Raw genomic sequence first — 27,862 nt, 5'->3', positions numbered from 1 at the left:
ACACCATTTTTAAAAATTTTATACATGTCTTACAGACATCTTTCTAATGTAATTCACAAAACAAATGAAGTTATGAAAATCAAAATAACTTAAACCTATAACTTAAACTTTATAGTGTGCAAAAAGCTTCCACATACAATGTGACATTTAAAATTCATTATGCCTTAAAACCAACCTGTTAAAAACATATCAGTAAAATCTCTTTTAGAGAAAAGAAAAATATAGCACTGTGGTAAGCAGAATATTTATTCCCAAAGATGTCTGTGTGACATGATACAGAATCTGTGAATATGTTAGGTTACATGGCAAAGGGGATTAAAAATTGCACAATGAAGTAAGGTTGCTAATCAGTTGGTCTTAAAATAGGGAAGTTATCCTAGATTATCCAGGTGTGTCCCATGTAACCACAAGAGTCCTTAAAAATGGAAGAGGTAATCAGAAGAGAGAGCCAGAGAGATCCAGCAAGAGCAGGCGTTGGCCCAACATTTCTGAGTTTGAAGATGGAGGAAGGGGCTCATGATCCAAAGAAAATAGTGACCTCTAGAAGCTGAAAAAGGCAAGGCTCCTTCTAGAGCTTCCAAAAGACACCGTCCTGCCAAGAGCTTAATTTTAGCCCAGTGTGATACTTCAGAATTGTAAGATAATAAATGTATATGCTTTAAGACACTAAGTTTGTGATAATTTGTTGTAGTATAAATAGAAAATAAATACAAATTTTGTTACCTGGAATGGGGTGCTTCTGTAACAGATACTTAGAAATGTAGAAGTGGTTTTGGAATTGGACAATAGGCAGAGGCTAGAAGGATTCTGAGGGGCATAATAGAAAAATCCTACATTGCCTTAACTAGACTGTAAATAGGAATACAGATACGAATGACTCTGCTAGTGAGGTCTCAAGAAGAAATGAGTAGCATGATGGAGAAAACATATATCATCTTAGAGAATGCCTAAATTGTCATGAAGAGACTGTCAATAAGAAGAGGGACACTAAAGGTGTTGCTGGTATTACTCAGATGGAAAGGAGAAACATGTTACTAAAAACTGGAGAAAAGGGATCCACGTATACAGTGGCAAAAAGCTAACCTGACCTCGCTCCTGCAGTTATGTGGAAAGCAGAATTTGTAAATGAAGAACTTGGATATTTAACTGAGATTTCCAAGCAAAGTTTTGAAGATATAACCTGGTTTCTTCTTTCTGCTTATAACAAAAAGCAAGAGGAGAGTGAAAGATTGAGGAAAGAACTGCAAAGCAAAAAAAGAACAAGGACTTGAAGATTTGGAAAATTCTCAGCCTATTCATATTGCAAAAGATGATATAATGAAGAAGCATACTGTTAGGAAAACCTGCTCTAGAGGAAAAAAAAAAAAAAAAAGCTGAGAGTATGGCTGGACAATCTTTGACTAACACCCCAGAAAGACCAAATGTCAAGAGTATTTAGTTATAGAAAGGGCATTTTGAAAAGATTAGCATATGACTCATAGATCTCCTCAGCTACCTTAGTAAAAGCCAAAAATAGAGAAGGGGCTACCTAGGAAAAACCTGTAGCAAAATCTCTTATCTAATAGATAGGAGACCCTCAAGGTTCTTGAGAATGTTATCCCAGCAGAAACATGACCTACTGGACCGAAGGGGGCAGAGAGAGGATAAAATAAAAGAAGGCTAACAGATCCTCAAAATTCGACAGGCAAGAAACATGCCAATAAAACTACTCAACTGCAACTCCATGCTACCATGCATAGAAAAGGAAGGATGACTCAGAGGATGGAGCCATAATTCTAGAAGGTAGAACCAAGATGACAGAGGATTACTCCCAGACCTTGAAAGCCAAGAGAGTATTTTTGGCTAGATTATTCAAGTGGTACAACTATAATCACAATATTTTTAAAGTGGAAAAGAAAGAAGGAATATGAAGATCAAAGAAAAAATTGTGACAACAGAAGAAAGGTTGGATAAATGCTTTTTTGCTGGCTTAGAAAATGGAAGGGGGCCATTAGCTAATGAACGCTGGACCTACAGAAGCTGGAATAGGCAAGACTCTTCCTAAAGCATTCAGAAAAACAATGTAGCCCTGCTAGCAACTTAATTTTAACCCTCTGAGTCTCTTATCAGACTTCTGACCTCCAGAACTAAAAGATAATAACTTGCATTATTTAAGCCTCTAAATTTGTGACAATTTATTACAACAGCAATAGGAAACTATTAGAAGCATAGAGAGTGACTAACATGCACAAAAATATACAGTTAAAAGCAGAACTAATTCTAAATCTAAGGTTTTCCACTTCAATCAAATGCTCTATTTTGTTGGTATAAATTCTTTTATTCATATTGTTCTTACTGTTGTAATCTTTTAAAGGAGATACTGATTTGGATGACACTCTCTTTAGTAGCAATGATAGTATCAATTATTGTAGTGTTTTTAAGGAAAATTAAAGAATCCTAAGGTTTCTGAGGAAACTTCTTTGAGGTCTGTCAGGCTTGGTGTTTGAAGTGGTCATGAATGATAAAAAGTGTCACCTCTTATTTCTTTACTACAAAGTTCTCCATCTTCTAATCACCATAAGAGCCGCCCTGCATTTACGTGTTTCATTTGTTTGCACTTCCAGGTAAGATTTTAAACAAATAGTAAGTCACAGACATAAGAATAAAAGTTGAAAAATTATGGAATTATTGAGCTAAGCTACAGTTTTGTCTCTTTTCTACATTGTTATGAGTAGTCTGCTGTCATTTACTTTACTGTCAGATGCCTGACTCCAATAGATCTCTTCTAGCCATATTCTTTCTAGCTTCAATTTTTGAACTTCTATAGACCAGGATACTACATAATGATACTCACTGCGTAAGATTAAAGTTCTGGGTGAAAGCCTACCCCCAAAAGGCATGTATTTGTCAGAGTTTTCGCACACATGCTAAATAAATTCATTGATTATTTTCTAAATATTTCTTGAATGTGGCTGTCCTGTGGAAGCAGGAAAATTGTCCATCTTATTTGGTAATTTAGACTCTGTGTCTGGCACAGAAAGAATAAATAAGCATTTCCTTTTGGCTGGATTCTCCAGAGGGATGATATTGCTAAAGCAGCAATTGTAAAATGTGTTCTTTATACACATTTAACTCTACTTAACGTAAGTTTCTGTGTGTATCAATATACCTGAACTTATACTCCCTAGGTGTAATGTGTCTTCCACAAGCTATGTTCTTACAAATTATGTTGTTATTGCTCATATTTTTAGAATCTTTCCTTTGGGTTTGTTTTGGAGTTCAAGCACATCCTTAAGACTTTCCTCAACTGTGGCACATCGTTGTCATTTGGGTGTAGATGTGATATTAGGATTGGGTAATTAGGATAGATAATGCATTAAAAATGAATGTAAAATACAGTGAGGAAAATTATTTTCCTGGTTTTCTATAACTTGGTGCTTAAACCAATCTCAGAGAGTCCTGTAACAAGAAATAAGTGTATAACCTTCCAAGGTAGACTACTTGGATATAGGCAAAACTCATGTGGCTGTTGTTAGTTATATAATCTTGATTAAAAATCTAATTAAGAGGTTTCCATACATGATCTGAATTTGTGTGATCTCCATAGATTTAGAGTCCCTAGTGGCCAGTGTTGAATATTTTAGATTTCCTTCTTTCCAAATTCAGGAAAGTTCTCCTTCAGCAGCACACTAAGCATATAGCCAAGAGGGATTTGAAAATTTCTTTATTTTGATAAGATGATATACTTTGGGGAAGGCTGAATTACTTATACATATTAAACAGATATTACCAATTCAGTGACAGCAAGATAATGTATAATATGTGCTAAGTTATGTGACTCGGCATTGCATTATGCTTTCTGTAAAGACTGTAAGAGTATCATTTTTTGTGAAACTTCCTTGAGGTGCTCTAGGCAGACTTTGAATAGAATACCAGATTAAGCATTCTCTAGGTCCAACCTGTTTCTTCTCAAGATCAAGGGTTTGTTTTGCACACTTCACTGAACAGATATAGGCATGACTGCAATGAAGGGTAAACTCTAAAACATAGGGAGAAAATGGACATCGTGTGAGGAGGATGAGAAGTGCCTGCTTGTAGTATCGGTCTCTCCTGCCTGATTGAATTTTCAACATTAGGTGAAGTCATTGTCTCTAAAATCCTACAGTTAATATGTAACTCAACTCAAATATTTATATACTGCCTGCTCTGTGCCAGGCACTGTGCGAACACAGCAGATTCCTTAGGAGAGACTTAAGATAGACATTGTATAACAGAGACAATTGCTATCTGTCACCCTAGACTACCCTCTACCATGATTCTGTCTGAAGTTCTTTCATTCATAACCAACATATATAAAATAATATTCACCACCTGGTTTCAACAAGATGTTCTAGAACAGTCAAGTCTAGGCTATGGTAACAGCCGAACAGATTTTACCTGAAAAAAATGGTGGGGATTTACTGAAAAGGAGCTCAAGACAACCTTTTGGAGTAAAGGAAATGGTCTATATCTGTTGGAAGTGTCTTTCATAGGTATATGCATTTGTCAAAACTCTTTGCACTGTAAACTTAAAATGTGAGCATTTCTCTGTAGGTAAATTATACCTCAAAAAGTATTCTTTTAAAGAAAGAGATATGAAATCAAACCAAAAAGTAACTGAGGCAGGAAGAAAGTAATTTTGACTAGAGAATTAGACAAAAGCTTCATAATAAAAGTAAATTTTGAGTTGGTCACTAAAGGGAAAGATTTAGACAGATATTGATAATAGAGGACAGAGTAAGAACAAAATGTGACTTGTATAAAGTGCAGAGGAGCTTCATGGAAAAGGGAGTCTGTTTTTGTTAGATAGTAGAGTCACTATTTGAGCACAGGAATGACTTGGAAAGATTTCACTGAATACTCAACACTAGGCTAATCAGTGTGAACTGTGCCACGTTTACACTCAGCCTTCACCAGAGAATCTCTTGTCATGCATTAGATTATCTAGCACATCAAATTAATGACTAATGAGAGAAATTTTTTAAAAAAGGAAGCAAAGAAGCCATGAATTCATGTTAATGGAAGTGAGTGTGTGTGTGTGAGTGTGTGTGTGTACAGGGACTAGAGTGGTAGCAAATATCTGCATAGCAGGTAAATACTCTGTGCTAGGTCCTGTTCAAAGCACTTTTCATTTATTTAATAATTTAAGCAAATCAATCATCCTAGGCTTCTATTATAATCTCCATTTGAAAGGGGAGGAAACTAAGGTACAGAGAGATTAAGCAAACTGTTCAAAGTCACATGTCTAGGAAGCAGTCATCCAGATTTTAATTCCAGGCAGCTTGAGCATAAATGTTCATGGTCTAAACCAAGACACTACACCGTCGTTCCAAAAAGAGGCACAAGCCAATCCCTTAAAGAGGAGTGAAAAATGGAAAGGGAAATTAGGGTAAATTTTGTATGGGGGCTCTGCTGAAATCCTTGCATATGAACAATGATACTCTGGTCCCCTCCAGAAGTATTCTATTCTGAATCTTTTGGTGTTGGCATGCACTGCAGATAGGGCGTGTATCACCGTTCAGTCTGAAAAGTGGTCTATAGGGGGAAGTAAGGAAACAATTCACTACATGATACGCCCTTTTCTGAGTGTTTGAAAGAGGATGGGAACTCATGCATCCGAGATATTTTTAGTCTTGTGGCAATTTGCCCCCCTCTTCCAGGCCTAAGAGAAGTAAGTGAAATTGAAAGAGTGCTGGGTGAAAAGCATACCTGGGTGTCATTACAAAGAGCTTAAAGTCATATGATCGTCCCTTTTTGTCCGTAGGGGACTGGTTCCAAGAACACCTCCCCCAACCCCCATGGATGGCCAAGTCCCTTATAAAAAGGGATGTATTAGAGTCGACCCTCAGTATCCATGGGTTCCGCATCCACAGATTCAGGCAACCCTGGATCCAAATCCATGCAGAACCTGCAGATATGAAGGACCAACTGTATTGTGTTAGCACTGTGTTTTGTGCAGTTTTAGAAGCGGTAAATGCAAACAATTAGGTGTGGTCTCTGTTGATGAACCTTTCAAAGTTCCCCTTCAGTTTATCTCAAGGTCGCTGCTTTGAAAAGCAGGTAAGATACTGACTGCTTTTGAGCAAATCCTTGAGGGTTCTGATAGTGACATATTTTTTAAAAATCATCCAAGCACATTATCCACATATTTACATTTTATGTTTAGTGAAGTAGAAAGTCAGGTAACATTCTCAGAAGTATTACATCATCATAGAAATACATGTATACGATTCTGTGTGGATTCTAATATAATATCTTCAAGCATCCTTCTAAAAATCTACAGCCACATAGAAAGCAGCAAACTTAATACTGACATTTGAAAGCTCTTTCTGAAACAGAAGCCATAATTATCATAAAGAGGGAAAACTTCTAATAAATTTGGGAGGACAATTGAAGATATTAGCTAGAAAATGTATATACTTTTATTTGCCTCTATGAAAGGCACATTAATGACAATGGAAATCTAATGGAATTCTGTGACTTTGGGTGTTATGAAAGTAAACCATAAACTGAAATGGTTTGGGAGATATGTCTGACAGACACTTAGCAAGAGGCTTTCCTTAAAAACCTCTGAAAGATGTGTAGTGAACCCTGAGCTACTGAACTTTCTAAACTTGAACAGGTTTCAAGCATCTAGGGCATTCCCAAAGGTTGTTTGTCTACCTTGCTCATGTTATGCCTGGCCATAAACATGTTAGTCTCCTTTCACAGGTTAATGACTCTAAATTGTTTTCAGACTCCTCTGCATATTAAATCATATTTTCCAAATATCAAGCATAATTGAACTTGGGTTCAAAATTAATCTCTAGAGGTGTCCAGGTAGAAGCCAGTAAAGGCAAATAGATTGTGTTGCTTATTGGCTCTGTACCTGAAGCAAATCAAGAAGCCCTACTAAATTTGCTTCCTCATCACCAAAGGTACCATATTTTCCTTGCAGGACTGTTTCAAATTATAATATATTTTGAGCACTGAATATGTACCAGATACAATTCCAGGTACTGGGTATACAGTGGTGAATAAGATAAAATTTTTTGCCCTTGTGAAATGCACATTTTCCTTGTGGAAAAGAAAGAAAATAAATGAATAAAAAATACAACAAATACCTAAAATACCAGATAATACAGTGAAAAGTAAATCAGGCAAGAGAATGGATCTTGGGGTGACCCAAAAGGTCCTCTGAAGAAATAACATATGAGCAGTGTCCTCAATACAATGAGTATCAAATGTTATTACAGATGTAAAATATTTGAAAACGATAAACATTTTATATGTACAGACAATAAGACTATATTCCTTCCATTTAGCTAAGAAATTATGAGAGCAAAAGATTTACTTGAAATTCAACCTTAATCTCAGTCAGCTAGGATAGATTGACAGGACACTAGGAAATAGCCTAAATTATAGCCCCCAGAAATTATTAGGACCAAATTAAAAGTCAGCTCAAGGGATTGTTGGAAAGTGCTATACTCTAGATTCAAGAAATTTCAGAGACTGAAAACTAAAATGCATTTTCTCTGACATTTTCTCCTCTATGCAGGAAAGTGTAGTAAACTTAAGAGGAATGGATAAAAATTGTGATCCCACAGGCCAACTCTGACAGTCTGAACCTGTGCACTCAGAAGGGCAAAGAAGCCTTACCTGGTGGCACAGTGGTTAAGAATCTGCCTGCCAATGCAGGGGATACGGGTTCGATCCCTGGTCCGGGAGGATCCCACATGCTGCAGAGCAACTAAGCCTGTGCGCCACAACTACTGAGCCTGCGCTCTAGAGCCCACGAGCCACAACTACTGAGCCCACACACATGCGCTCTACGACCCATGTGCTGCAACTACTGAGCCCACGTGCTTCAACTACTGAAGCCCGCATGCCTAGAGCCCATGCTCCGCAACAAGAGAAGCCACCGCAACGAGAAGCCCACGCACTGCAACGAAGAATAGCCCCCGCTCGCCACAACTAGAGAAAGCCCACACACAGCCAAAAATAAATTAAAAAAAAAAAAGGGCAAAGATATATAATTATTAAAAATGTCTGCCCTGCATGTGGAGTGAGTAGAGGGCACCCTGCTTTTTAAATCATGTTATTGCCTATACATCTTTACAAGAGACTACAAAATCTTAAGCCTTTTTTCTCCCAATTTCCAAATATATTTTAGAAAACATTGTCTATTGTGAAAAAAATTTTTATGTCTTTTAACCATCCTTTTTTTTCCTATAAAAAAATACTGCCTCTTCCATCCTGCTTTTTATAGATACAATAAAGCCTCTTGTGTGACAGGAACAGATATAATGGCACCTTCTTAACGGGACCAACAATGACTTCAATTATTGATGGTCATGCAGCTTTGATAAGGATATTTGGCTTCCTCCCAGCATAGGTACTGGGCTCCAAAGGCTAGCATTCCATACCTGGCAAAGGCTGAATCACCTTTTATGACAGCCTCAACAATCACAGAATATCCCATCCACTGTAGTTAAAGGCCTGTCAAGACTCAAGGAGAGGGAGACGGATTCCACAGCTTGATGGAGGAATATTAACAATGTTCTTTAAATGAAGATATTAGAAAGTTAGAAAATGTATCTATTTTTGCTTGCTTCTAGGAAAAGCACATTAATTACATGGGAATTTAAAGAGATGTTGTGATTTGGGGTATTATGAAAATAAACCATAAACATATATGTATATTGTGTTTATATAACAAATCTCCTCATACATACACATATATCTATGTATGAGGAGATTTATTTATAGAAATTAGCTCGTGTGGTTATGGGGACCTAGAAGTCCACGATCTGCCATCTGCAAGTTGGAGAACCAGGAAAACTGGTGGTATAATTCAACCTGAGTCCAAAGGCCTGAGAATTGGGGGCTGATGGTGTATGTCCTGTTCTAAGTGAGAAAACAAGAGAACCAGGAGCACCAATGTCCAAACGCAGGAAAGTATGGCTGTCTCAGTTGAAGCAGAGAGAGAGAATTTGCACTTCCTCTACCTTGTTGTTCTATTCAGGCCCTCAGCAGATTGGACGATGCCCACCTGCATTGGTGAGGATGATCTTCTTTACTCAAGCTACCTTTTCAAATGCTAAACTCTTCTAGAGATAACCTCATAGACACACCAGCAATAATGTTTTACCAGCTACCTGGGCATCCCTTTGCCCTGTCAAATTGACATATAAAATTAGCTATCACAATACATTATAGGATTTAATTATGAGTATGTTTTCTTATATTTGGGAAGAAAGAATGAGCAAGATGATAGTACTACATGTAGCTTTCATTTTGAGAATAATTCAATACTAAGTATAATGATCCTCTAAGGTACTAGTATTGTCTCTCCTTTCCAATCAAAAAATACAGGTTAGAAAACTCAGAAACCAATTTTAGGCTCAAATCACATAAATTCTACTACTGCTGTGCTCCATTTTTTATCCCTTGTTCAAAATTTTCTACTTTATTAAACTTCTAGTAACATTTTAAATTTCCATTAAAGGTGGAATAAATATTTTTAATAAATATTGACTGAATATTTTAACGTTCTCAGCATTGATCTACTAGGACATATTTCTGGAAAAACTCTGTGATGGTCTATGTAGATTCAAATTCAGAGGTTAAAGCAGATATTTCTCTTAAGTATTCACATTTTAAAATATGTAGCTGTTTCATTGATGTAGCTAAAACGTATTTTATTAAACTCTTCTTTCCATAAGAAGTTGTAAAAACTCAATTACAAAGAAACTAATATTTTCAGCCCTTAATGAGTTACACTAAAAGACCATAAAAAATGTAGTACCATTTTTGTCTTTAATAGGCTTCAAATGGTTGTTAAACTACATTTACCATCAAAGCAATATCATTTAAGTTGAGGACTTTAAGAGGCACTTGACTTTTTGTGGATAGTCGATTGAAGAGACATGATTAACTGTGAAGTATGATTTTCTAAAGAACTATTAAAAAGAATAAGGCATTTGACTTTATTACACCAATTTTGTTAACATCAGTCTGAAAGCTTAATGCTCAGCTCAACTGTTGCAAAAGTGAAAATGGATATTTCAGATGTCACATAAAAACTGGAGTGGATTAAAAAAAATAGGATCAATAATTACATTGCATTCTTTAGTCACATGCAAGAGGGAATGCTTCCTAAGGAAGAAACATTTGAACGCATTCGCAAATAAAGAGAAAAAATGTAAGCACTGCGGGTAACATTTCAGGTACAGTAGACACCAGGATAAGCATCCTTCTTTAACACACATTTCACTTACTATGGAAATTAGCACTGAGGGTTTTTTGAAATCAACTCAATCAGAACAAGTAATCAAAAACCTGACTGTGAAATGTGAGACTTGAAAAGCCAAACTGAAGAGGAATGGAGCTTTGTAAAGCTAGAGTGGCAGAAAAAACTAAAATTTCAATATTCATAAGAATAATTCACATAAGAAAAGATATTATAATCTGTGATATTAAACAAATTATTCCCTATGATAATTACATGATTATAGATATAGATAGATAGATAGATAGATAGATAGATAGCCGGACAGACAGATGATAGAGAATTGACAAAATAAGGAAACTTACTGAATGTGGTGGTAGATAAAAAACAAACTTTAAAAAGCACCTGTTTAGAAGAAATTTTAAATTGAAGAAAAATAAGCCTGGAATATACCTTAAAGTTTACTCCCACTCAATTTTGCATTTCAATCCAATCTCTAAGTGTCCTGAAAAATTGTAACTGAGGTTTTAATGTCATCAATCTGGGGCAAAGTATCTCCTTCCTATTCCAAGGGAGGCAGTCTGAGCCTAGATGAATATGTACAGTTTTCTCAACTCTTCTCCATGTGCTATGGTATCTCTCTACTTTTTGAGAAGCTCAGTGGTAGCTGTCCTCTGCAGGCCAAGGTTAAAGATAAGAGAAGCTGCCATGGGTCTCTTCTTGGTAATGTCAGTGGGAACAAGGCCAAAAGGGGAACCAGGAAGGTGGCAGAGATGAGGGCGGTACTTTGACCTGCAGGGACCTTGTGGCTTGGTCATTCAATTTTTTTTTTTTTGCTTCTGTTTTCTTTCTTTCTTTGACCTTTTTGTTCTATTTTCTGGGAAATTTCCTCAATCTAATTTTGCAACACTTTTATTGGATTTTTCATTCATGTATTTATTTAATTTCTGCAGGTTTTCTTTTCCATGATGGAAATTTGACTTATCTGTTTATTTTCATTAATGTAATATATTTTCTTCTCTGAGGATAAATATTTTGTAATTTTGCTCTAATTTATATTTAAGACCTTGGATTATTGTCAAACTATTCTTACTTTGAATTCCAGTATCACAGTCCCCAGTTGTGTGACTGAGCTTGGGAGACTCACCTAACCTCCTTAAATCTCACTCTTCTCAATTGGAAATTTAATATTGATACTCCTCCAGTGTTTATTAGACTAAATTAAACACAGTGCCTTGAATATACCTAGCATATGTTTAATGTGTATGTGCATGCACGTGTGTGTGTGTGTGTGTTTGAAGCCTGGAGGGACTGGGAGAAAATGGGGGTGAAGGTAGAATAGACATAAAAAAAGCAGACATTAATAAGAATAACAAATAAATGTAATAAAATTTAGGTAAATGAAAAATTGTATCATATCATGTTGATCTTTTTTATTACTTTTGATGGTGGGGTTGTCCAAAACTGGTTCTTACTTTGTGGCAAGAATAAAATGTAGGCCCCACTTTTCCTGGAATCATCCACTTAATAAAAAAGAAGCGGTTATGCTAGGATCTTCCTAGAGTCCAGGAAGAATGTTAATATTTTTCTTTTTTTTTTCAAGTGGACAAACAGATCATGTGAAGCACAAAACACATGAATTCTGCCCCATATAAAGTGATCCCCTCTGAGAATTTTTTCAGTTATTGAGACTTTCAATGAGTTAATATCTTTTTCAAGAATCAGAAGCATATGTTTTATTCTTTCCTGTATCACCTAAGAACCTTTTCCCACTTTAGTGCAATTTGTTGCCCCTAATTTCTTCAGTGATGTTCACTTCTCTGCATATTGAACATGAGCTTTTTTCTACTCAACCATGCTTCTGATTAAATTTTAACTTTCATGGTTGAAATAGTGTATTAATTTCATATTTAACCCCAAATATTTTCCATTAATGGACTCTGTGATAAAGCAAATAATTATTGAAAATATATTTGTTACGGCCATATTTATGATTATTAGTCCATAGTTTTGTTTTGCTTCAGAATTGGCTACTCCTGCATACAAACTCAATTTTTATTTTCAATATATCTGACTGACTTTGTTCTTAAAAGTTTAATTCCTGTTTTACATATTTAATTGCTTTATATAACAACCTTAGATGCAAAACTATGAGATCAGAATAAGAACTAAAAAGATTTGACATATTGATGGCATTAAAAATAGATATAAAGTCCATAACTAACATTTATTGAATGTCTGCTAGGATCAAGATATTGCTATAAGCACTTTATAGGATCCATTTTATGTAGTCCCTAGGTTCCAGTCACTTATTTCTTTTCTATAATATACTCAAGGTGATAGTGATTACTGCAAACCCATTTCAAAAAGTGAAAATGTTGATTTTCATTTGTTATTCACTTTTTAGAAACAACCATGGGGCTACTTTTCCATATCATGAAACTAGTACTGTAGTTTTGTTAATGTGGTCAAAATTTATTGTATCTACTATGAGAGTCTATGCTTAAATAGCAAACAACACTGAAGTCACAGAGGCTAACATAACCAAAGTTTACATCTTAAAGTCATTTTGTCTAATATTAATATAGTCACACCCATTTCATTTGGGGAATGGTTTACATGATAAATTTTTTTTTCCACAGTTAACTTTCAGCTTATCTGTGTTTTTTAACTAAAATGTATTTCTTATATACAGATCTGAAAGTTGGATTCCCCCACCCCCCATTCTCCCAATCTCTACCTTTGATTTGAGTGTGTAATCCACTTACATACAGTAGAGTTACTGATAAGGTAGGGTTTTCTTCTGTCATTTTGCTATTTCTTTTCTACTGTCATATCTTTTTCCTTTATTTCTTCATTGCTGCCTTATTTTGTGTTAAACAGATATTTCCTTTTTCACCATTTGAATTTCCTTAGGTTTTGGGGGGTTTTTTTGGGCTAAATTTTTTTTTAATTTTTAAATTTTTTTTAATTTTTGGCTGTGCTGGGTCTTCGTTTCTGTGTGAGTGCTTTCTCTAGTTGCGGCGAGCAGGGGCCACTCTTCATCGCGGTGCGTGGGCCTCTCACTGTCGCGGCCTCTCTTGTTGCCGAGCACAAGCTCCAGACGCGCAGGCTCAGTAGTTGTGGCTCACGGGCCCAGTTGCTCCGCGGCATGTGGGATCTTCCCAGACCAGGGCTCGAACCCGTGTCCCCTGCATTAGCAGGCAGATTCTCAACCACTGCGCCACCAAGGAAGCCCTTGGCTAAATTTTTAGCATTGTTTTCTTTACGGTTGCCCTAGGATTACAGTTTACTTCTTAAAACTATCTAGATTGAATTAATACTAACTTAATCTTAATAGCATACTGACACTTCTCAAAGATAGCTCCAATTCCTCCCCAATCCTTTGTGCTATTGTTGAGATAGAAACTGCATGTTGAGACATCATAAACCCATTCACAATGTTTCATAATTATTGATTTATTCAGTTGTCTTTTAAATCAAATAAGAAAATAGTTTCAAGCAAAAGTATACTTACACTGTTTTTACATTTGCCTGTGTGGTTACCTTTAACCAGTGCTCTTTATTTCTTTGTGTGGATTTAAGTTACCATCTACTGTCCTTCCATTTCACCATTTAGTATCTTTTGTAGGGAAGGTATTCTAGTGACAAATGTCCTCAGATGTTATCTGAAAATGTCTTAATTTCTTCTACTTATTTAAAGATCCTTCTGCTGCATATAAAATTCTTGATTGGCCGTCTTCTTTTCTTTCATGACTTTGAAAATTCCATCCCACTGGCTCCTGGCCCCCATGATTTCTGATGGGAAGTTGGTTATTATTTTAAAGGAGGATCTTTTGTATGTATTGAGTTACCTCTCTCTTACTATATGCGAGATTTTTTCTTTATCTTTGTCTTTTGAAAGTTAGACTACGATGTCTTTACATGTGGATCTATTTGAGTTTAACAAACTTGAAATTCATTGAGCTTATTCTATGTGAAGAATGATGTTTTTCATCTAACTTGAGAAGTTTTCAGCCATTATTTATTCATCATTTATTTATATATATGTCTTTTTGGTGGTGGGGGGGTACATTTCACTCTTCTCCTTCTGGGACTCCCGTTATTGTTGAAATTCTTGTTGGTGTTGCACATTTCTCTGAGTCACTAATCATTAATATTTACTCTCTATAAGTTGTGTTCCTCAGACTGCGTACCTCAGTTCACCTATCTGCAAGTTTGCTGATTCTTCTTCCAGCTCACACCTGCTGTTAAACCTCACTAGTGAATTTTTCATTTATGTTACTTTTCAACTCCAAAATTTCTATTTGATTCTTTTTATAAAAAATAGTTTCTTTCTCTTTATTGATATGCTCTCTTTGGTGGGACATTACTTTCATATTTTTCTTTAATTCTTTAGGCAGTTTCCTTTAGTTCTTTGAATATATTGATAATAGCAGATTTAAAGTCTATGTGTGATAATTCCAATATCTATGCCCTCTAAGGGAGAGTTTCTGTTCACTGTTGTTGCTGTTGTCATTTTTCTCCTGTGTATGGGCCATAGTGTCCTATTTCTTTGTGTGTCACATGTTTTTTTATTTGTTTGTTTTTTGAAAATTGGACACTTTAGATAACGTAATGTGGCAGCTCTAAAAATCAGATCTCCATGATTTGTTGTTGTTTGTGTGTGTGTGTGTGTGTGTGTGTGTTCTGTCTGTTTCTTTAAAAACTTTACAGAACTAACTGAAAAATCTGTATTCCCTATAGTATGTGGCCACTAAGGAGTCTACTCAGTCAGTTTAGTGGTCAGCCAATGATTGGTCAGAGATTTTCTTAAATTTGAACTAGGAAGTTTTCCACCCGTTGCTGAGGGAGTCTTTGTGTATGTTGGCACAAGCCTTCAACACTTAGGCAGTTCTTCTATCTTAGCCTTCAGTTTCTCCCTGCACAGAATATAAAGATCAGGCAAAGATAACAGATTAGGGCACTCCCAAATATTCCTTGGATCCTCAGGAATATGTCAGAGCTTTTCAAACCCCCCTATGGGCATCTCCTATTCTAGATCTTCCTTTTAATATTTTGTCTGGGGTCCTGTTTGATATTTCAGCCTTAAGCAACTGTGCTCTTAAACAACTTTGGCTGATTGCAGTGTGGGGACAAAGACTTTCCTGGGGAAGGAATTTTAAATCAGGTTAAATAACAATACTCTGTGAATAGGGCTTTTTCTGGGAGTTGCAAAACAGGTCAAATAGCAACCATGTTCTTGGAATAGAACTTTTCAAAGAGCTCCAAACCCAGTTTGCCTCCTTTAGTGGCTAAAAGGCTGTTGTTTTTCTCTCTATTATGAGGCTGCTGGTTTTCATGGCTATTGTGGAGCTGGAGAGAGAGTAATGGGATTAGTCCAAGTTAAAACACCACCAATCCTACTCTTTATATTAAGAGTCACTCATTTTTTTCCTGAGGAAATTTTCCTTAGCCTTTGGTTAATATCCAGAATTCTGAAATGGTTTATCCTATCAATTTTGCCAATATTTCCTTTTTTTTATGGGAAAGTGGATTTATGGCACTTATCACTCTGCCGTTTTGGGAGTCCTGCTAAAAGTTTACTTCTTGCTCATGCTACATGTGGGTTGGCCAAATGTAGGCTGATGGAAGTCCATCTTAATCTGTGCTTCAACAATCACTAGGAAGTGAGGAAAGAATGCAGCAAATCATGATACAACTCCTAAAGGTTCAATGTAGAACTGACACACATCAGTTATGCCAGTATTTCCATATTCACTGATCTAGGCGAATAACATGGCCGTGCCTAACTTCAAAGGTAAAAAAGCATAGGCAATGCCTGTGTGTACCCTGTAGGCTGAGAGTTGGAAATATATGATGAATGGCAATATTGGCTACCACATTTATAAGACTTATTTTTATCAATAATTGAACTTTATAACTTAATATTTTCCAGGACCTAAACACATTCAGTTATTTATAACTATCTTAGTTTTCTATCCCAGCTGTAATATATTACCACAAACTTAGTGGCTCAAAAAATACAAAATTATTACTTTAAAATTCTGGAAATCGTAAGTCTAAAATGGCTTTTACTTGGACTACAATTAAAGTGTCAGCAGATCTGCATTTCTTCTGGAAGTTCAAGGTGAGAATCCATTCCCTTGTCTTTTTTGGCTTATAATTACTTTTGTTCCCACTTGAATAATTAAGGATAAACTCTCCATCTCAAGATCTTTACATTAATCACAACTGCAGAATTTCTTTTGTTATGTAAGATAACATATTCACAAATTTCAAGGATTAGGAGGTGGACATATTTGGGGAACCATTTTTCTGGTTACCAAAACAACCATATCTGAGCTAATACTATCCCCCCAAATGGCTCAAAAGTTTTATATCTAAATCTGTTTTGCAAATAATTTTATGATAGATGAGAGAAAATATCTCACTGGAAAATTAAATGATGGACTGAAATCTCAATATTTTCATTAACCATGTCAATATTACTAGACTTAGATCAATTTCTGTAAAATTGGATAATACTAACTCTTTGAGTCATTAATATGTATCTATCATTGAATTTTATTACTCAAAATATTTTACTAAGTCATAAATATTTTAACAGATGCAAAATCTTTCATATTAGTCCCAACTTCTAATATACTAACATAAGAGAACTGGTTTATATTCTAACTTACAATTTTACAGTCTTCTATCACAAACATAAATATATTTTACAAAGATATAATCTCATAAAAGTTAATTTTATATTTATTTTATTTCTATATAAATGTTACACTTAAATTGACACATATTTAATGGCTGAATAATGCATCTTCAACATGATTATATAGTAATTTATTGGAACATTCTCTTGAAAGTTCTGTGCATAAATTTATTTGATAAATAGAACTATAATAAATACCCTCTAGTATATGCTTTCCACCTTTATCTGACTAATTCCTTAAGATAAATCCCTAAGAATGGATCACTGCATAATTTGAAGATAACCATGGTTCTGAAGCAAAGATTATGTTTTATCCAATTCTATGCATCTTATTTTCATTAACAACTGATTCTTGATATAATTGAATGAATGAATGTACCGGAAAAAGTATTTTTATAGCTCTTGAAATTGGTTTTCAAAAGTTATTTTTAAAAATATTGAATGTATTATTATCATTTCTGTTCATTTGATCACATTCAGGACTTCCTAGTAAAATTTTCAGGGGTAATGAGGGAAACTCAATCTTTAAAACAAACAGCTATCCAAATCTTATTATTTCGCTTTTTACAGGCATGAATAATTTTTAGGTTTAACATGATAGTTTAATAATCTTAATGGCCCTTTTCAATAAGCTAAAACATTTCTTACAAGTGAAAAAGTATAATTTTTCAGTTTTTTTACCCATTCATTCATTTCATAAACATTTTGGGACATTTCCTATATCCCAGATACTATCACAGATATTGGACATACAACAGCACATGGCTTAGTATGTTATTCTATTATAAAGCTCATATTATTGGAAATGAGGTAACAAAGGAGAGCATTTCAATATTTACCATGAAGTCCAGAGTTGGAGGACAGAGGTGGAAAGGCATCTCAAATGGAACGAATAATGAGTGCAGGTGCATGAAATTGTGAAAGTGCAAGTGGCTCCTTGGAGTTTCTTATGATCCATAATGTCTAGAGCACGGGGTGCATGGGAATTGAGAGAGTGGAATTTAGAAAGCTCCAATGACTCTGGCTCTGTCTTCAACTTCCCTATTTAAATGTGGGCACTAAGTTTTTGCCCTCTTTACTTTTTTTTCATAAGTTGTTAGTAGGAATTATTAGTTGACTTCTTAAATGCTCAACTCTCATTATCATAATTAATTGTCCAGGGGGCCCAGGAAGCCCAAGACTTGCCAAGGTGAAAATTGGAGACCTCAAATATCATCCCAGAATTTATGGGTTTCAGATCAGTCAAACCTGGCATCTTCAGACCTATATTCTGCAGTGCTCATCCTTATTCATTCAATAATTTAATAAGGATTTAATGAATGTCCTTTATTCAAATATTGAAGTAGTTGTTGGAAATTCAAAAGACACAGTCTCTCCTAACATGAGTTTGTAGTCAATTAAATTTTTATTTAATTAATATCATAGTAAATATTACCAAGGAGAATTTATGAAATGCTCTGAAAGTGAATTTTAAGGAGAAGCTGAATTAATTAGGGAAAATTAATTACTCCTTAACTGAGTAAAGGATGGAGAGCGACAGAAAGTTGTCCACAATAAACACATTTCAACTGAAAACTGGAAGATAACTGTGGGAAAAGAAGAGAGGGAAGATGAGGGAAGTGTTTTCCATGCATAAAAGCCCCTTGGGTGAGGCCCTGAAGGAAAGAGTGTGCCTGGGACACAGTGAACTAGAGAAAGCTTGACACTAACCTACCCAGTTACTAATGCAATGCCCTTTTCTTTCCCAGGAGCAAATTCACACACTCTCTGAAGGACAGTTCAAATTATCTCCCTCATAATCACGTGTTCTCATTCTCTGTAACCCACATGTTTTAGTTCTTCCTTGAATTTCTATAGCTATTCTTCTATCACTCATTCTGAAATACTCATATACACAGCCTCATATTTTTATTTTTACTTACCTAATTGTCAACTACATCTACTTTCCCACTCAAACTGTCCCCAGAGTGTTTTGATCATGGCTTTAATACACTGCCTTTAGCATCTGGCACACACTGCACTTGTAAACACTGCATTTTCAACTAATGCTGGTGAAATTTGTGACTGGCATAAAGGAAGGAGCCTAGGATATACATATGATTCATTTTATAAGTCTTTCAATGAGTATTTATTGAGCACTCTCTCTGTGTTAGGCATTATGATAAGCACTGGGGATGCAGTGATGAATTCTGCACTCATCAAGCAAAAGTTCAGCAACATAAGTAATCAATAAAAGGAATTGTAAATATATTTACCTGACTTCAAAAAGGAGAGAGCAGACATTGCCTGCGCCCGCCCCGAGCCAGCGATCCTCCATGCACCCCGCATCCAGTGAGATGCGCCACGCACCGACGGAGTGGACATGGGCAGAGCGAGGGTGGCCAGGCTCGGACTGGGGCTGCTCCTTCTGGCACTGCTCTTACCTCCGCAGATTTATTCAAATCAAACAACTGTCGTGGGCTTCCCTGGTGGCGCAGTGGTTGAGAATCTGTCTGCCAATGCAGGGGACACGTGTTCGAGCCCTGGTCTGGGAAGATCCCACATGCCACGAAGCAACTAGGCCCGTGAGCCACAACTACTGAGCCTGCGTGTCTGGAGCTTGTGCTCCGCAACAAGAGAGGCCGGGACAGTGAGAGGCCCGCACACCGCGATGAAGAGTGGCCCCCGCTCACCGCAACTAGAGAAAGCCCTCGCACAGAAACGAAGACCTAACACAGCCAAAAATAAAAATTAACAAACAAATAAATAAATAAAACAAACAAAAAACCCAAAAAATCAACTATTGTAAAACCTTCAAGTAACTCCTACCAGCATACCTCAGTTGCCCCAGTCCAGCATATGCCACCACCAAGGCAAGTGATGGTACTCCTGCAGTCAACAGCCTGTCTCCTGGTGATCTCGGTCTCCCTTCTACATCTCTACTGTTAAGAGACTCAGGCCAAGAAACATCTATATTTCCTCATCCTCTAAACCCAATTCAGATGGCATGCAGACATCCAATGTGACAAGGGGAAAAAAAAAACAGGTCTTCATTGAACGAATCTGCTAGTTCCACACCTTATTTTATTGATAGAAATTGCTGAGGATCCCAAATTCGATTGGTTTGAAGGGCATGTGAAGGGTTTGACTAGATGATGAATGCCAATATTAAATCTGCTGGAGTTTGCTGTAGAAGATGAAGAGAGACAACATGCAAAAATTAGTTAAGAGATGATTTCCTTACATGTGGCTTAAGAAGTATGGACACATAAAACTCTACCTTGAAAGTGAGAATAGATTTTATCTTACTTAGACATAAAGAATGGGATGTGGAACAGAGATTCAGGTTTCATTCGGTTCATTAAATTTACAAGGCCATAAAACAATGAGGTAAAACAGAAAGTTTCTGTGATTCTATTTATATGTACATTAGAAGGAACTTCCCAGTGTTACTGTAAATCCTCAATGTGTTGTCTCAGCAGTACTAATTTAATGCTGATGTACTCTAGAGAATATTTTATGTTAAGCTATCACTGTTCTCTTGGGAACGGAATCACCTAAAACCTGCAAATTAAACACAAACATTCTATCCAATTTTTCTCCTTCTGATAATCCTATTTAAAACCTTATATATTTGTTCCAAATCTCCGTATTTTATGAAGCCTTAAGATGCAAGAAGTAATTTTTCCCTCAGATTCTCCACAAATAAGGTTCTCAAATATGAGGCCCAATACCCATCTAAAACAGGTGAGGTTGCCTAGCAACCATCTCCCTCCACCACCCAGGAACTGCTGAGTGCATCAGTTCCAAGAGCAACTAACTCACAGATCAATAATTAAGATAGGAAATGAAGAAAAAAGGAGGAAATGTTAGTGCAGCGCTCCAAGAGGTAAAATAGAATCTGGATATTAAAAGGCAAAATTACCACAAAAGGCCTCTCCTCATTTCCTTTTCTTTGCTGAAACACACAAATACAGAGACCTTAAAAGAGAAAACTTCATCATTTGCAACCTCACAAATGTTTTTGGGCTAACAATGAGGACTCATGACCCAGGAGAGGCCATGTGTTGATACAGGACTGAAGAGAGCAGTCTAGCCCTCCCCACTCCCATTCTGCATGGAATGTAAAATAGGAATGTAGAATAAATAATGCAAACACAGGAAACAAATAAAATATTTTAGAAAACAGAAAGTTAGAGATAGTGACTTATCTAACTTGACAGAGTTAGGAGCCTAGCTGTATTAGAACCTTCAACTCTGGATGAGAGCATTACACTCAAGTGGTATCCTACAGTAGAAAGAACACACCGTTTGGAGGAGGGTAAACTGAGTGGGTTTTCCAGTCCTGCCACTTCCTACCTGATCTTGGACAAGATGCTTGTTGATTTTGAGGTTTTATTTGCTCATCAATTAAATGTGGATAATTCCTTAAGCAGTTGTAGTTAACATGAACTAATCTGTGCAAATAAAATTATCTAACTCCTCCTGGCACATGCTAAATACAGATATTTGTTTTTTTTAACATTAAGAATTGAGATCTCCATTAGATAACTGTTGCTTTTTCTGCAGCCATTAAAATCCCTTGAGAGGATTCTAGGTAAATACTCCCTAGGGCAATACAAATAGTCAGTGTATCATGTATTGGGCACCAGTTACAATTTTGGGAATTCCAGCTCATTGCATAGAAGAATTTGAGCATGATACAATATAATATGTAATGAAATGTCAAATTCCATGAGATTGAATATATTTCTCATGGAAATTAAGGAACAAAGATACCTTGTTAAAAATAATATTACAGCTTTCATTTATTACTTGATTAAAATGCACATCAAATATATTTAAAGAACATATTTAACCTGGTAATGACACATTAGAAAGATATCTTTAAGGACATAATTAGCAATATGATTTTAATGAGAAAACTGCATAAAATATCTTACAAATTTACATTGAGTAAACCAAAAAGTTTCATTTGCATATATTTTGTAAACATACTTTAATTCAACTCATATTTGCATACTGTTTGCAAAAGAAACAATTTGGACAGATTCAAACCCAAAATCTATTTAAAATCCAGCCATTCATATTTTTCATTCTTTATGAGAGTCAAACTCCTTCCAAAGTGACAAAGATAAGCAGGGCTTAAGATTCTGCACATTTGCAATAGTTAAATATAAATTTGAGTATGAAACTTCTTAATTGCAAATCAAAATAAAAAACATGGGAGAAACCATATAGGGTCTTTAGAGAAAGCAAACAAGGTTATGTTCCAGCACTTAGAGGTAAAAGGAATGTTTAATCTTGAGCTTCACCTGGAGTAATGATTTCTAGAACCTTTTTTTTTGTCAGGCATTTTTGAGATTAGCTTATCCCTTGATTATAGTAATAATAATCATAATTGCAAACATTTAGTAGGGCCTTACTATAATCAGGTCCTGTGTTAAGAATGTTACTAACTTATTTAACCCTCACGACTGATCTATGAGGTAGATAATATTATTATTGCCATTTAATGATGATTGAACAGAGGCACAGAGGTAAAGTAAATTGACCATAGTCACTTAGCTTAATGAGTAGGGTTGACCTGATTTTCAACCTACTTATTAGAGAATTTGAAAAATGATCACTAATAGTAAAAGCAAAATATAATACTTAAAAAATATATTCACAGGTAATCTCTAATTTGTTTGCTTGCTACTTCCAATCTTCTCAGGGCAAAAACTTTTTCCCCTTAATCATATAATAAAGCAGTTAAGAAACTGTTTCAGTTACCTAGGGCTGAATAATAAAACATCTCTAAATGTAGTGGGTTAAAACAACTACAATTTAATATTTTTCAGAACTCTGTGTGCTGGTTGAGCTTTGCCAAGAGGTTCTTTGGCTTCACATGTCACTGCCTGGAGGTACTCACTCATGGCAGGAGTGGCCTGGAAATTCTAAGAGGGTATCACTGCCCATGTTCATGCATGTGATCTCTCCACATTAGAGGCTAGGCATCTTTACAACATGGTGGCCAGTCATTCATTTTCTTATATAGTGACTGGCTGGCTTTAAGAGGAAGGAAGAGAAAGCTGCCAGTCGTCTTCAGACCTGGACTCAGGAGGTCTGAGACCAGTCATCATTCAGACCAGTCATCTTCTGATCTGTCCACTCCCACCATATTCTATTAGTCAAAGCAAGTTACAAAGCCAGTCCAGATTTAAGGAAAAGGAAAATAAATTCACTCTTTGAATAAGTTGGAACAACCAGTACATACAGGGAGGGAAAACACTGTTGATAATCATTTTCTGAGACTCTGTGTCACAGACAATACTCTATATATATTTTTTCATTTCCCTTCATCTGACTACTATCTTTAAAGTAATGTTTAAAATAATTAAAACAGACATCAGAGGAAAGAATGGAGAAATAAAGGACTAAGGGAGTCTAAATAACACAGACATTAATATTTTAATGAAGAATTTAAATGAAATTTGTAAAACTCATTTTTTTATGCTTATATGGGCGGGAGCAAGGGAATATTCTATGTAATAGAAGAGTTTGGGCAAAGGCCTGCAGGAAAGAAATGACAATGGAGTTTGGAGAACTGCTTGCAAGTCAGTAAGACTGAAAAACAAGATGCAAAGAAGAGTCTATTCAGAATAAGAATGAAAAGATACGAAGGGGACAAAATATGGATGTCTTTGAATGACAGCTTGAGCAGTTAAAGTTGACATTTTTGCCTGGAGTCATCCTGGGCTCACTTTTTAAAACACAATAGAATAGCATAACCAAGGGAGAATTAGGAAGAAGGTACTTTTGACTCAGTCAGAGATGCCCAGTTCTTGTCAAATGTTTGATCTGTTTTTGAACATACATTTCCATGATCTTGAAATGTGATGACAGAGTTTTGGACAAGCATGTCTGTGATACTGCCAAACTTGAATTCCTCTAGTGCAAGATGCCTTAGAAAATTGTCACACACAGAGAAAGGTTTTAAAACCTTCTTCAGAGAATAAAAATGTGCAATGTAATTCTGAAAAGAATCCTGCTCCCAGTTTTATAACATAAAAGTCTACCCAAGCAAAATTACATGTGGATTCCAATTATCTAAAAAATGTTGTTAGGTCAATCAACTAATATAAATAATGAATGGCCTACTTCTTCACTGAAGTAATGACAGGATGCACCGCTGTACTCCACTCCCGCCCGGTACATCACATGCTCTCCACAACTGCATGAATTAATGGCAGCTGTGCACGTATCACCAAACACAGGAACTTTGATAGAAAATAGATTGATTCAATGGTTTGACCCAATTCTATAGTTCTTACTGCTTGAAGAATGAAGTCAGTGATCCGAAACAATTGAAAATAAAGAAAAAGACCTGAAGCTTTTGAAATATAACTTAGATTGTGGTTTATTTATATAACATATATATATATATATATATATATATGTATGTATGTATTGCTTGTTCTGTGTCTGATACAATTCTAAATTATGTTTATAAATATAAATAACAACCCTCTGAGGAAGGTACTATTATAATCACCATTATCCCCGTTATACAAGTGAGGAAACTGAGGAACAGAGAGTTTGAGGAATTTGTGCAAAGTCACACATAGTTAATAGCAGGACCAGGTTTCAAATCCACAAATCTGGGCTCCCAAGCCCGAGCTCCTATCTGCTACACTACTCATTTTTCAAAGTTTCTTCTTAGTTTCCTTTCAAAAAAAGCATCAAGTAGCGTATCTTTCACTTATCCAACAAAATGTATTGAGTGCTTACATTATGCCAGGCACTTTTCTGAGTGGCAGAGACACAGTGGCAAACTAAAGGCAGTCAAAAATCACTGCTCTCTTAGAACATGTGTTCTAGTTGGACAAGACAAGGAATAAATAAATAATCCTGCCATATGCAGAAATATGGATGAATCTTGAGGACATTTGCTAAGTGAAATAAGCCAGTCAAAGAAGGACAAATACTGCATGATACCACTTAGATGAGGTATATAAAATAGTCAAATACACTGAAGCAGAGAGTTGAATGGTGGTTTCCAGGGACCGGGGCAAGACGAAATGGGGGGTGGGTAGCTATTAAATAGGTATAAAGTTTCAGAAATGTATGATGATTAAGCTCTAGAGTTCTGTTTTACAACATTTTGCCTATAGTTAATAATACTGCACTGTACATCTAAAAATTTAAGGGGGTAGATCTCATGTTAAGTGTTCCTAACACACACACACACAGTGTCATCAATACAAAGAAAAAGTAAATAAATAATTAATAAATAAATAAGTCAGATCATTTAACAGCAGCATGAGCTCTGTGAAGGACTTAAAACAAGGTCATGTATTATGGGGGTGGACCCCTTCATATTAAGTGGCCAGGAAAAGTCTTTCTGAAGAGGTGACAGTTTAGTTGAGACCTAAGTAATAAGGAAAGCCAAACATTTGAAAAGTCAGGGAGGAAGGTTCCAGGCAGAGGGGACAGCAGGTGCAAGAACCCTTAGATGGCATGGACCTGGTCTGTTCAGGAACAAAAAAGAAGTGTAGTTAGAATGTAGAAGGTGAAGGGGATGGAGACAGAAGCAGGCAATAGACCATGTTAAATGCTATAAGCAATGATAAGGGAGATTGGATCTTATTCTAAGAACACGGGCAAACCATGAGGAGGGTTTTAAGTAGGTGAACCATTTGAGGAAATTTGTTATTATTTTTACCTGCCTGGTGATTAGTGTTAAAAGTCAAGAAGTCAGAAAGTTTATCAAAGTTAAGGGCATGCCATTCAACTATCTCCACTGTTAACTTTTAAGATATTATCTAAAGTATTTTATATATATGTATATACATATATATGTATATATGTATGTATGTGTGTGTATATATATATATATGAGATATATATATATATATATATATATGAGATATATATATATATATATATATATATATATATCTCCTTCCTGGCAATGCCCTAAAGACTATTTTGCTTTTTCAAAAACATGGCTATCTGCTATTCAAAAAATACGAGCCACGTTCCTCATGGGTTAGATGAGGTGCTGTTACATTGAATTTTTTTTCTCAGTTTTACAACCTCTTTATTTAATTGTTTTTGGAATATAATATTATAGCTTCAATATTTTGCTAAATCAGGTTTCAACTATGCTTGCCATGTTTTTCTAGAGCAAATGGGTAACTCACAAGATATGCTAATTCAGAACTTTTAAAACATTTTTTGAGGTTAACTATACTTTATTCAAGACAAACATACTCCAAAATCCTCAACTCTAAATATAAAATAGGTAACATATCCATCAACTAATCTAATCAAGAATATGTTAAAAATAAAATAACTCCAGATGCATGTAAATGAAGTAATTAAAATGCAAAATAAAAATGAAGAAGCAATTCTGAAATTATGTTAATGTTCACATGTTTATACATTGCTTTCTGAAATCTACGTATGTTTTTGCTTCCTCCTCTCCTATTTATACCTTTTTTGAAAGAAGCTTTAGTAGTATTTTTCAAACGACTTGCAAAAATGCATTACCTAACCAGTGAACACACAAAAAATATATTAGGAAAGAAACAGATAGCATGATTTTCTCTTTCAATATAGACTTGGTTTCTCTGTGTCTGAAAAGTATCTGCAATGGTATCATTGCAATTTAAGAAAGATGCAGTTGAGATTGGAATGGTGAATAGAAGGCTAACAAATGATCAGAGGATGAATCTAATTTTATACAAAAAGAGAGGAAAAAAACGTAGACTAAATACTTGGGCTTTTTAGTATTGAATAGAACCAGATGAAGATCTAAGGGATTATTAGGTCTGACTGCAAAAGAAATGAATATTATTAGCTAATATTTCTATATTACTTTGAAATTTACAGAGTAGTTTCATGACCTTATATCAATCTATTCTCATAATTATAGTAGGTTGATATTGTTTTGCCAGTTTTATAGGTAAGACAACTAGAGCCTGAGAGAAATGAATTTAGTAGGAAAGACATGGTTAGTGATGGGGCATGGGTTTGAACTGAAAACTTGTATTTTAAACCCAAAATTCCATCAATTACATTGTTAGCAAATAAGAAAATACGGACTCTTCTCCTTAATCTAAGATCCTGTTTCTGTAGTTTCTACTTTTACTATTAAAGTTTTTATAGGGAAATAGAAAACTTTATGAGATTTCTTTATGATTAATTTACCTTTATGAAGGTAAACTGTACATACCAAAGAATTCCTGCAACTTTACAAGATGTCTGAATAACTGACAAGACTGACATCTATCTTTTTCACCTATTATTTTTATATTTATTGATTTTCATATTTTACATCTCTTTTATAGGTTATTTTAAAATCAAAATCATTATTTATATATGTATTATATAACATATATGTATGTTTATATATACTGTCTCTTTTTTGTCCATTTATCTATAGATGGACACTTAGGAAGTTTCCATATCTTGACTAAGGGGTAATGCTGCAATGAACATAGGAGTTCACCAAATGGAGGATGTTGGTCAGAAGGTACAAACTTCCAGTTCTAAGACGAATACATTTCAGAATCTAATATGCAGTATGGGGATTACAGTTAATAACGGTGTATTATATACTTGAAATTTGCTAAGAAAGTAGGTCTAAATGTTCTCACCATAAAAATGAAATGGTAATTAGGTGAGGTGATGATGGAGATGTTAACTAACCCTACTGTTACTTGGGTTTTGCAATATATACATTTTGCAATATATAAGTGTATCAAATAATCACATTGTATACCTTAAACTTAGACAATGTTATATGCCAATTACATCTCAATAAACATTGAGATATAATGTTTATTATTATAGGGAAAAAACATTCCTAGCACACATCTGGTGCTCCAGAAATATTTCTTGAATAAGGGAATATGCAGAATAAAGGAACAGTTCTTTGTGTGAAAAGAATTGTG

The 27,862-nt window shown here is 35.3% G+C and overlaps 1 pseudogene across 1 annotated transcript; it reads left to right on the top strand.

The window, feature by feature from the left end:
- LOC309636436 (signal transducer CD24 pseudogene) lies at positions 1–24,333 on the top strand (annotated as a pseudogene). The gene is made up of 2 exons: positions 1–19,497; positions 19,763–24,333. The product of its transcript is annotated as a signal transducer CD24 pseudogene (transcript).
- Positions 24,334–27,862: the final 3,529 nt, after the last annotated feature.

The sequence above is a fragment of the Balaenoptera physalus genome (genome assembly GCF_965194825.1).
Source record: "Balaenoptera physalus genome assembly, chromosome: 10".
Lineage (NCBI taxonomy): Eukaryota > Metazoa > Chordata > Mammalia > Artiodactyla > Balaenopteridae > Balaenoptera > Balaenoptera physalus.
This window is presented reverse-complemented; position numbering and strand designations above follow the sequence as displayed.